This window comes from Ascaphus truei, chromosome 2 (assembly GCF_040206685.1).
Source record: "Ascaphus truei isolate aAscTru1 chromosome 2, aAscTru1.hap1, whole genome shotgun sequence".
Lineage (NCBI taxonomy): Eukaryota > Metazoa > Chordata > Amphibia > Anura > Ascaphidae > Ascaphus > Ascaphus truei.
This window is the reverse complement of record NC_134484.1, coordinates 337,063,118-337,071,225: the sequence shown is the minus strand read 5'-3', so window position 1 is coordinate 337,071,225 and position 8,108 is coordinate 337,063,118. Positions and strand designations below refer to the sequence as shown.

At 44.1% G+C, this 8,108-nt stretch overlaps 1 long non-coding RNA gene across 1 annotated transcript in view; it reads left to right on the top strand.

Moving 5' to 3' along the window:
• The first annotated feature begins 871 nt into the window (after positions 1-871).
• LOC142487410 (uncharacterized) overlaps positions 872-8,108 on the top strand; it is a 110,387-nt gene continuing 103,150 nt past the window's right edge. The window contains exon 1 of the long non-coding RNA XR_012799222.1: positions 872-1,745. This is a non-coding gene — a long non-coding RNA (uncharacterized LOC142487410). The remainder of the gene's footprint in view (positions 1,746-8,108) is intronic.

Sequence of the window (8,108 nt, the reverse complement as noted above, 5' to 3'; positions counted from 1 at the left end):
CACGCATCGTCAGGTTGCCATGACAGCGGGACACCTTATGGCGCCCAGTATCAAATGACATCACGTTATCATGGCAACACGGCGCTGCGTGACTTCACGTAGCATTTTGTTGTCATGACAACAGGTGCCACATGATGCTGTTACATCATGTAGCATTCCGTTGGAATGGCAACGTGGCATCAGGCATATTGGCAGTAGTTGCAGGGGGAGATCCCGGGAGACACTGCTGCCACCCGCCGCAGGTTTACTAGGTAAACCCGTAGCCCGGAGATACGCGGCCAAAACCCATAGTCTCCGGGTGAAACCCGGAGTGCAGGCAACCCTGATGACGATGCATTGCCATGCCAACGCAACGTTACATGCCATGATATCGCGACGCTGCCGGAGGGACCCCATTGCCAGCATGCCTTTTTGAGCACCGCAAGAGGTAAGGCCGGCCCTGCGACACGCTATATATACACAACTGGAGATACTACTAAATTGATGTCGTCAAAACCCTATTTCAGCACTGGAGGGAACTCACAATTCCTATCTCGCCTCCTTCAGGTGGCGCAGTTTTAGGAGCTACCAGAATTCAGCAAGTTTGGAAAAAATACTTGAGTTTGGTCATTATGCACGGATTTGCAAAACCGGAATCAACCCACTTCTAAAAATGGCCTTTTCCGCACAGTTTGGACATGCGATAAGGGCTTACAGAATAGCAAACCATGCATTATCCATTGGAAAAGCATTTTTCTTTTTAACACAGACTGACACAAATCGCAGCTACAGCACAGTGTGCAGCATAGTGCAGGCGGCTGCCTGGATACCAAACAGAGGGCGGAGCTGCGGGATCCCGGCACGTCGCCCCGCCCACCTCCCCATGCAGACACAGCAGCAGCAGCAGCTCTGTGAGGTGACGTCAGCCTCCCCGTCCGCATGTCAATCACAGCGGCAGTGAGGCATGGCCATAGCGGATACAGGAGCGCATGCATAGGGGATTGCTGCATGCTCACCCACCACCTCTTCTTTTATCACCTGCCCGAGTCCCCACCCACCAGGCAGCTGTTGCAGAGGGCTCCCTCCTCCTCCCTCTCCCAACCCTTTACCCCTCAAGCCCACCCAGCACTGGGAGTGATCAGACCAACCCTGCATGACGCCCCTTTCCCCTCCTGCATCCTGTTGTAACTGAAGAGACTGAACGAGGGGCTGGGGAGCGGTTTGCCAAAAAGAAAAGGGAGTCTTCTGTGTGTGCTGCATCCTTCCTGTATACCCTTCACAGATCAGCAGCCAGGGAGGAGAGTGTGCGGCTCCCCTTGTCTCTCCCCTACATAGAGGCGATCCACATGTTACTGTGTGTGGGGTGACCACTCATCTGCCATCTACTGATTGTAACAAAAATAATGACAAAGTAAGACTTTTGCAAAGCATTATTATTTTGCAAGGGCAGCCTCTAAACCTCCTATGTTGTCGTTGGTGTGTCCCTTTGTTGGAAGCCACAAATGTGGTGTTTTGTGTCACATCTAGAGGAAGCCTGGACGGAGGAGGGAGGACAAGAAGAAGCTAAAGCTACATGCAACTCTTCTCCACTGTGATCTGAATCAGGGGGACCTGTGCTACTTGGGTATCTGGAAGCTTTTGTGGATGCATGTTTGGGATAGACACATATACATTGCATCTATAGAATTATTCATTCTGTAAACCGAAGAAACCTGCTGGGGAGAAGCAGTTGCCACCTTTCCTGGTTCATAGGAAGCTTGAGTTTGGTGAGTTAAGCTGATATATTTTATTATTACCGGCAGGCTTCCTGTGTGTGTGATCTTGTCTTTCCCCTCTCCCTCTGGGACCTGGTTTTTTGATACATGATATACACAGCAGCTAGCTCTATGATGACTGTTTCTATCTTACAGGCTCCTCCCATATTTTGCAGACTTGGCTACAGCACAATGAAAATCACCCCATGAAGTAGTTTGCTTATGAATACAGCTTCCATCTTCCTGTGTGACAACAGGTTGAATCAAATAAAATATAAGGATTTTAATACCTTTTTTGTTGTTGTTGCAGTTTCACATGGAGCTTTGGGGCCATATATACTAAATGGGGCTAAGCAGCAAGGCACCATAAGGCCCATTCAAATAATTGATCAGTAATGTGCATTAAGATTTAGCACAGTTTAGTTTATATTTAAGTCCAAAACTAACATTTTATTGAGCCAATCTTCAGGGCATTACATATTGGCAATGAAAGAATTCATTTGATTACCTAGTATTATTTTGATCGTACTAATACGAACTTGCTGAATCCCCATTAAGGCTGCAAAAAAAAATGTTTTAGTGCAAAACAGTTTACTGTGTTGATGGTAAAGTTGGTTTCGTCAAGACTAGAACTAGCGACTGAGAATTAACCTTTCCTACCATGCTCATTGGGCATATTTGCTGCTAAAGGTCATAGAAATACAGTACTGTAGGATATTGCTTCCATGTTGAGATTTGACTGGTGCATTTAGGGCCATATTTAGTAAGTTGGTGCCTTACTGTTTAGCACCATTCATTTAAATGCTCATTTATTAAGGGGGTTTAAGGCTTGGCATCATTTATTAAATCTGGGACGTAGTGTTTTTTCCGCTAAAGATATGATGGGAAGTGAGTGTAACCTGTTGAGTAATAGTCATGTCACATACAAGTGAGCAGGATCATCGCTCATACATCTAGATCTTAAAAGGGATCCTTATGAAACTATGACAAATCTAGCTTTAAACGCATTTGTTTACGGAAATCAGTGTTATGATTTAACCCTTTCAGGGCCAGAGGGCCGTTACCCTCTGTTGTGACCGTGTGATCGCTCTTTAGATTGTGATCATAACGTCGCTGTGCGCAGTCTTCTGCCGTTCAGGTCGTGAACACAAACTCCACTAGGAAACTAGCAAAAAAGGCATGATGTTTACCTGAGCATTATAAGGTCACTTAACTGGTTAACTGAGTCTTTGGCTTTAAGCCCATTGTGTTTTATCTAGTCCAGTCAAAACAGTGCTTTGTATCTTTAATTTATGTGTTAATCCATAGGTGACGACCCCACCACTCCATTAATGTTCACCAAGGTCCTCTGCCAACATACTTGCATGTATAGGATCAAGATATGTGGTATCTAGCGTATCTTATCTATCCTATCTGTCCACCTACAATATGCTGTGAAGCCACTTCCCTGTGCTGGAGAAGGTTGTAGCCCCATTCATTTGAATAAAGCTGATGTATTCTCCAGCACAGGGACGCCGCTTCACAGCATGTGTTGAATACGGGCTCTAGAGGTGACGCCTAGTTAACAACACAGTAACTTGCATTGGAATTGGTGCATTATTCTGTTTCTCGCTATTGGGGGTATTCATCAAGCTGTGATGTGGGGTATCGCACCATGCTCTGGTGGTAACTTCCATTGACTTGTTAGCACCAGATCGGATGCAGTTAGGGTAATCGCTCCCCATATTGAATAAGAAAGTGTGTCTCGTACATTAAATTAGAAGCGCTCAGGAGCTGAGACTTTGTGTTTTTGTATTCTCCGGTGTTTCTTGTAGCATACAATAGCAGCACTGTATTAGAGTACCATATTAGAGGTGCTTTGCACCCAATTTGTTTAGCAGTTGGCTGAAGGCCTGTTGTTAGCTATTCGATTTTTAAGTGTGGGCTCCTTTTCTTAGGTTAATTTAAGAGGACAATAAATGACTGCTCCCAAAATAGAGAATGAATGGTCATTGTGGTAAGGGGACCAGTGTTCGCTTTCCCTAGTATGCGGTCTGGTTTAGGAAAGGGACTTGCTGTATTTAACTTTGATTTTCTGGGGGCATCAAATTAAGGTCACACAGAGGACAAGGATGTTTTATTATTACATTATTGTCTTTGAAAAGAGCTTACAGTCCAATATTGTTATGGAGTGTAGATATGTACAGTAGTGATTTGCTTCCTTCTCTTCATACAGTATGTATTTCCAGGAATTAATTCCAAACAGCATGGACTTGTAGGGAATGCTATTTCAGACTCTTGAGCCATTGCATACCCCAAATTCCTTGGTCACACTACACAGTATTTACATAATATAAGGTGCGTTCTTCAGATATGTGGCTGTGATCTGCAGCATTACACATTCATCCTCCCCCTCCTCCCCCCCCCATTATTAAAACCTGTGAATTATTTACACAGATCTTTTTCAGCATTTGTTTGCTTTTCTTCTCTTGTTCTGAGATGGGTTTTCTTGCTTGAAAGTAGGCGATCGTTACTGTATAGTGAAGTATGTTTACCTGCCTATCGGGTACTGAAGAGTTTGTCAATGAATTGTGTGATAGTCGGTTACAGCGTTAGCTAATGAAATAGTGTACACATTAGTTTTAATAGCTGTTACCAGCTGACATGTTTGAGGCTTTGTTGAATGGTAATGAATGTTTGTTGAGTTGGTGCCATCACTAGAAGCGGGGACCAGTTTTGATCTCTAGGTAGAGATACCTGACACATCATTATGAATTACAGCCATCTGCACATTATGTTTTTATTATTCATGCAAGGCAGCAACACCTAGTCATTAAATACAGCAAACCTTTGAATCTCCTGATGTAGGAATGCAATGGAGACACCTGGAAACTTACTATAAAGCTTTATATCTTAAGAGGAACTAAACCCGTGAGAGCTCTGTCCACTGAGCAGCGTCTTGCTGACAAACCGTTACTACTGGAAAAACCATTGCGCATTGTTGGTTTGCCTGCATGGAGGGTTTGCCTGCATGGAGCGGTGCTGCAACAACGATGAGCCACGGTGTGTCATATCCCGTGGCAGACGATATCCAGATCCCAGGGTTTCTTCACATACAAGGCCCATGCCGTCCCTTAGCAGGAGACTCTGAATTCTGATACAAGGAAGAATACAACAAAATCATATTGATGCTTGTCTATCAATGTGTACCCTCTTGGAAGTCCCAGCAGTTGAAGATCCATCTTGTGCACCTCATGTGTTGCTCGTACCACTGGGTGGTCGTTTCTTGTAGTTGCACTGCTCTTTCCTAGTTATGAGTTTGTCACTGGCACCTCATGGATTTATTACTCCTCAGGGTTAGGCCTTCCTGCCTATATGTGAATAGCTAGTAAAATAACGGTTTCAATTCCAGAAACAAAAATATTTTTTAGTGTTACGTGGCTTAGTGCTTTGCACGCCATTGTGACGCTAATATGTCGTTATGTTGGACTTCACCTTCAAATGTGCAATGAATTGCAAACCATATAACACTTTAGCTACCATTTCTGATTGTATTCTCTATAGTTTTGTTTTATAGCCTTGTCAATTTAGACCCAAAAGACCACCTGCGAAAAGCACAAGAACAAAACACTTGGATTGTAAGCTCTTTGGGGCAGAGGGGTCCCTTTGCCTTCTTTTATTTACATGCTGCTCTTATCCCTGTTTTTTATTCTAGTTTCCCTGTATTGTAACTTTGTAAATCGTTTGTGTATACATATACACACACACTTCATGCTGCCTTTGTTTGGAGTTCATATGCACCTCAGGTAAGGATACAATTGCCATTCCAGAGTTGCACAGTAGCTTACACAAGGCAGCCTTTAGAACAGTGGTATGCGACTTGATCTAATTACAGGGCTGCACCGTACCTGGCGCACTAGTGAATATTGTCCTGCTCCAATCCTTACACTGGAAACTAATGATTAGCACAGAAGAGGAAAGGGCTATTATTTCTCATCGCACGGTCATTAAGCAGCTGCGGGCGAGTGGGCTGTTGGGACGGCCAGTGTTTTGGGGGCCGCAGATCTTTTTCCCAAGAGCTGGATGCAGTCCCTGGCTGCCTGTTCCCTACCAATGCTTTAGAAAAATCACAATTTCACCTCTTCAGCGCCTGCACTACATTTTAAAGCAGTACTTTGCAGGACCTCGTGACAGTAAGGGGGTTACACAGCTGCTGCATTTTCCCTCATTTGAAAACTACTGAAGGCTGTATGCTATTAAAGCATGAGCAGAATGACTAAGGCCTCGGACATGGTGCCGCAGACTGTGTGGACGCGTCCGCACGCTGAGCGAACAGATTGCCTTTAGGCAGTGTATGCGGCGTGCGTGCGCGCGGAAGTGGGAGGGGGCACGCGTTGCGCAAGAAATCAGTTGTCACTGATTTCTTGGCGAAACAGGCCGATCACGTGAGCGGTTCGTCAAATGAGTGCGAACCAGCTCCGTGACGTCACTGGCACGCCCCAGACACGCCCACGGACGGCGCGCGTACCATGGCCAGGGAAAGCACCCGCTTTCCCTCAGCCTCCGCACGGGTGAACTTACCATGTCCGCAGCCTCATGCAAAACAAAGGCTGTTGCTACAAAAAACTAGGACTGTTTAAGGCTTCCCAGATGTACCTTTTTGGTAAAATATTTATTATTCATTTCAATATTTGCTCTTTCGTCTGAGGGTTCGTGGGTGTGCTACTTTGTCAGTTATTTCGTTGTTCAGACGTCCTCGTGTTGCAGTGTATTTGGGTCTTCATTCTGTTTGCTGGGCACACAACTTCCTGCTTGTGTCCTTTCAGTTTTTATTTGTGAATGATTAATGCACTCTCCTATACTTCAGTACAATGGTTCACTTTTTATTACATAAATACTGGCCCCATCAGCAGCAATAGTTGTGCCCTTCGGAGAGGGACTCCCATTCTGTATTCCAGGCACAAATACAGACGATCAAGGTTTGGCTCCCAAAAATATCTAATTTAAAAGAATAAGGGTTCTCACCTAATGGAATGTATTATATTGGTCATTCATGCAGAGAAACAACCTACTTTCTATTTATCACTCTTTGCCGACCCACGCATGTTTTGGTTATTCTATTGCCACCTTCGTTGTTGCCCCGTACTCTACCTTTCAGTGTGTACATCCCACTCGCTCACTCGGAGATGGGCCTGCACCCCAGTTTGGGAAAGATTTTGTTTTAACATGAAGGGGTGGACAAAAAAAGCCAGACAGATTTTTTTGCGTTACATTAGAATGAAAAAAAATAATATATATATATATTTATTGTCTCCCTTTCTGCCTGGGGAGTTACTAGACAGAGTGGGATAAGGGGATGGTCCAATTGGTGTGGTGAGTGCTAGCCACTCACCTTTTTTCTGTGTGGTGCTGTTGGGCGACAATGAAGTGTTACCTCAGACCTCTGGAGGAGGAGCTGCACATAGTTGTACATCTGAATAGTTATATATATTTATATATCTATTTAAGGAGTTAAATTATGGCTAAAGAGAGAGTAGTTTGTTATCTCAAGGTGGGGTAAGTGCCTTAGGTGTACTGGGCACTGTGTATACCTCCTGGTACAGTAAATGACAGCAGGATCCCCTGAACAGGGATAACTGCATGTCCTTATGATATAATTAAATAGAATAATAGTATAGTATTGGTGTAATTCCGAGTTAGTCAGTTAAAGAATAGATTTAAGACCAGTGTATTGGCAAAAGAGGTTGGTGCCCTAGGTAGGCAGGACACTGGTTATACCGAGTATTAAAGTGACATAACATCAGGTCCCCTGATCAGGGATACCTGTATGTAGTAGCAACATTAGATATAGGTAGGTGGTATACCTGGTAACTTGGACAGGACAGAGACAGTAGTTATAGGAGAACGGATCAAACATAGTTGGCAATGTAGGGTGTATATAATACAGTTGGATTACGGGTAATGTGGTGTAGATATAGTAAGCATAAGAGTGGTACAAGAGGAATAGTTGAGGTGGGGGTAACTATTGTACTAGAGTGTAAATATATTAGTATGGTCAGAACCAAATTGAGTTAAATATAAATTGCAGGGTTAGATTTTATAAGAAACAGTTTAATGTTATCACGTGTGAGTCTCCTCAGTTCTTGCTGTGAGGGAGGAAAAATGTCACTGCAGTTCAATAAACTTTTTATGTCCTCTTATGTAATTGAAAGTATGCGAGATGACGACGCAGGTACTTAAATCAACACTTCCCCCTCCGACTCTTACCCCACACCCCTTTTACATGACCTGGATGGGAACTAGGCGGCCCCTGGCGCAGAACTATATATATTAGTATGCGTCATCTCGCATACTTTCAATTACATAAGAGGACGACAACAGAGCAAGTAGGAAAAG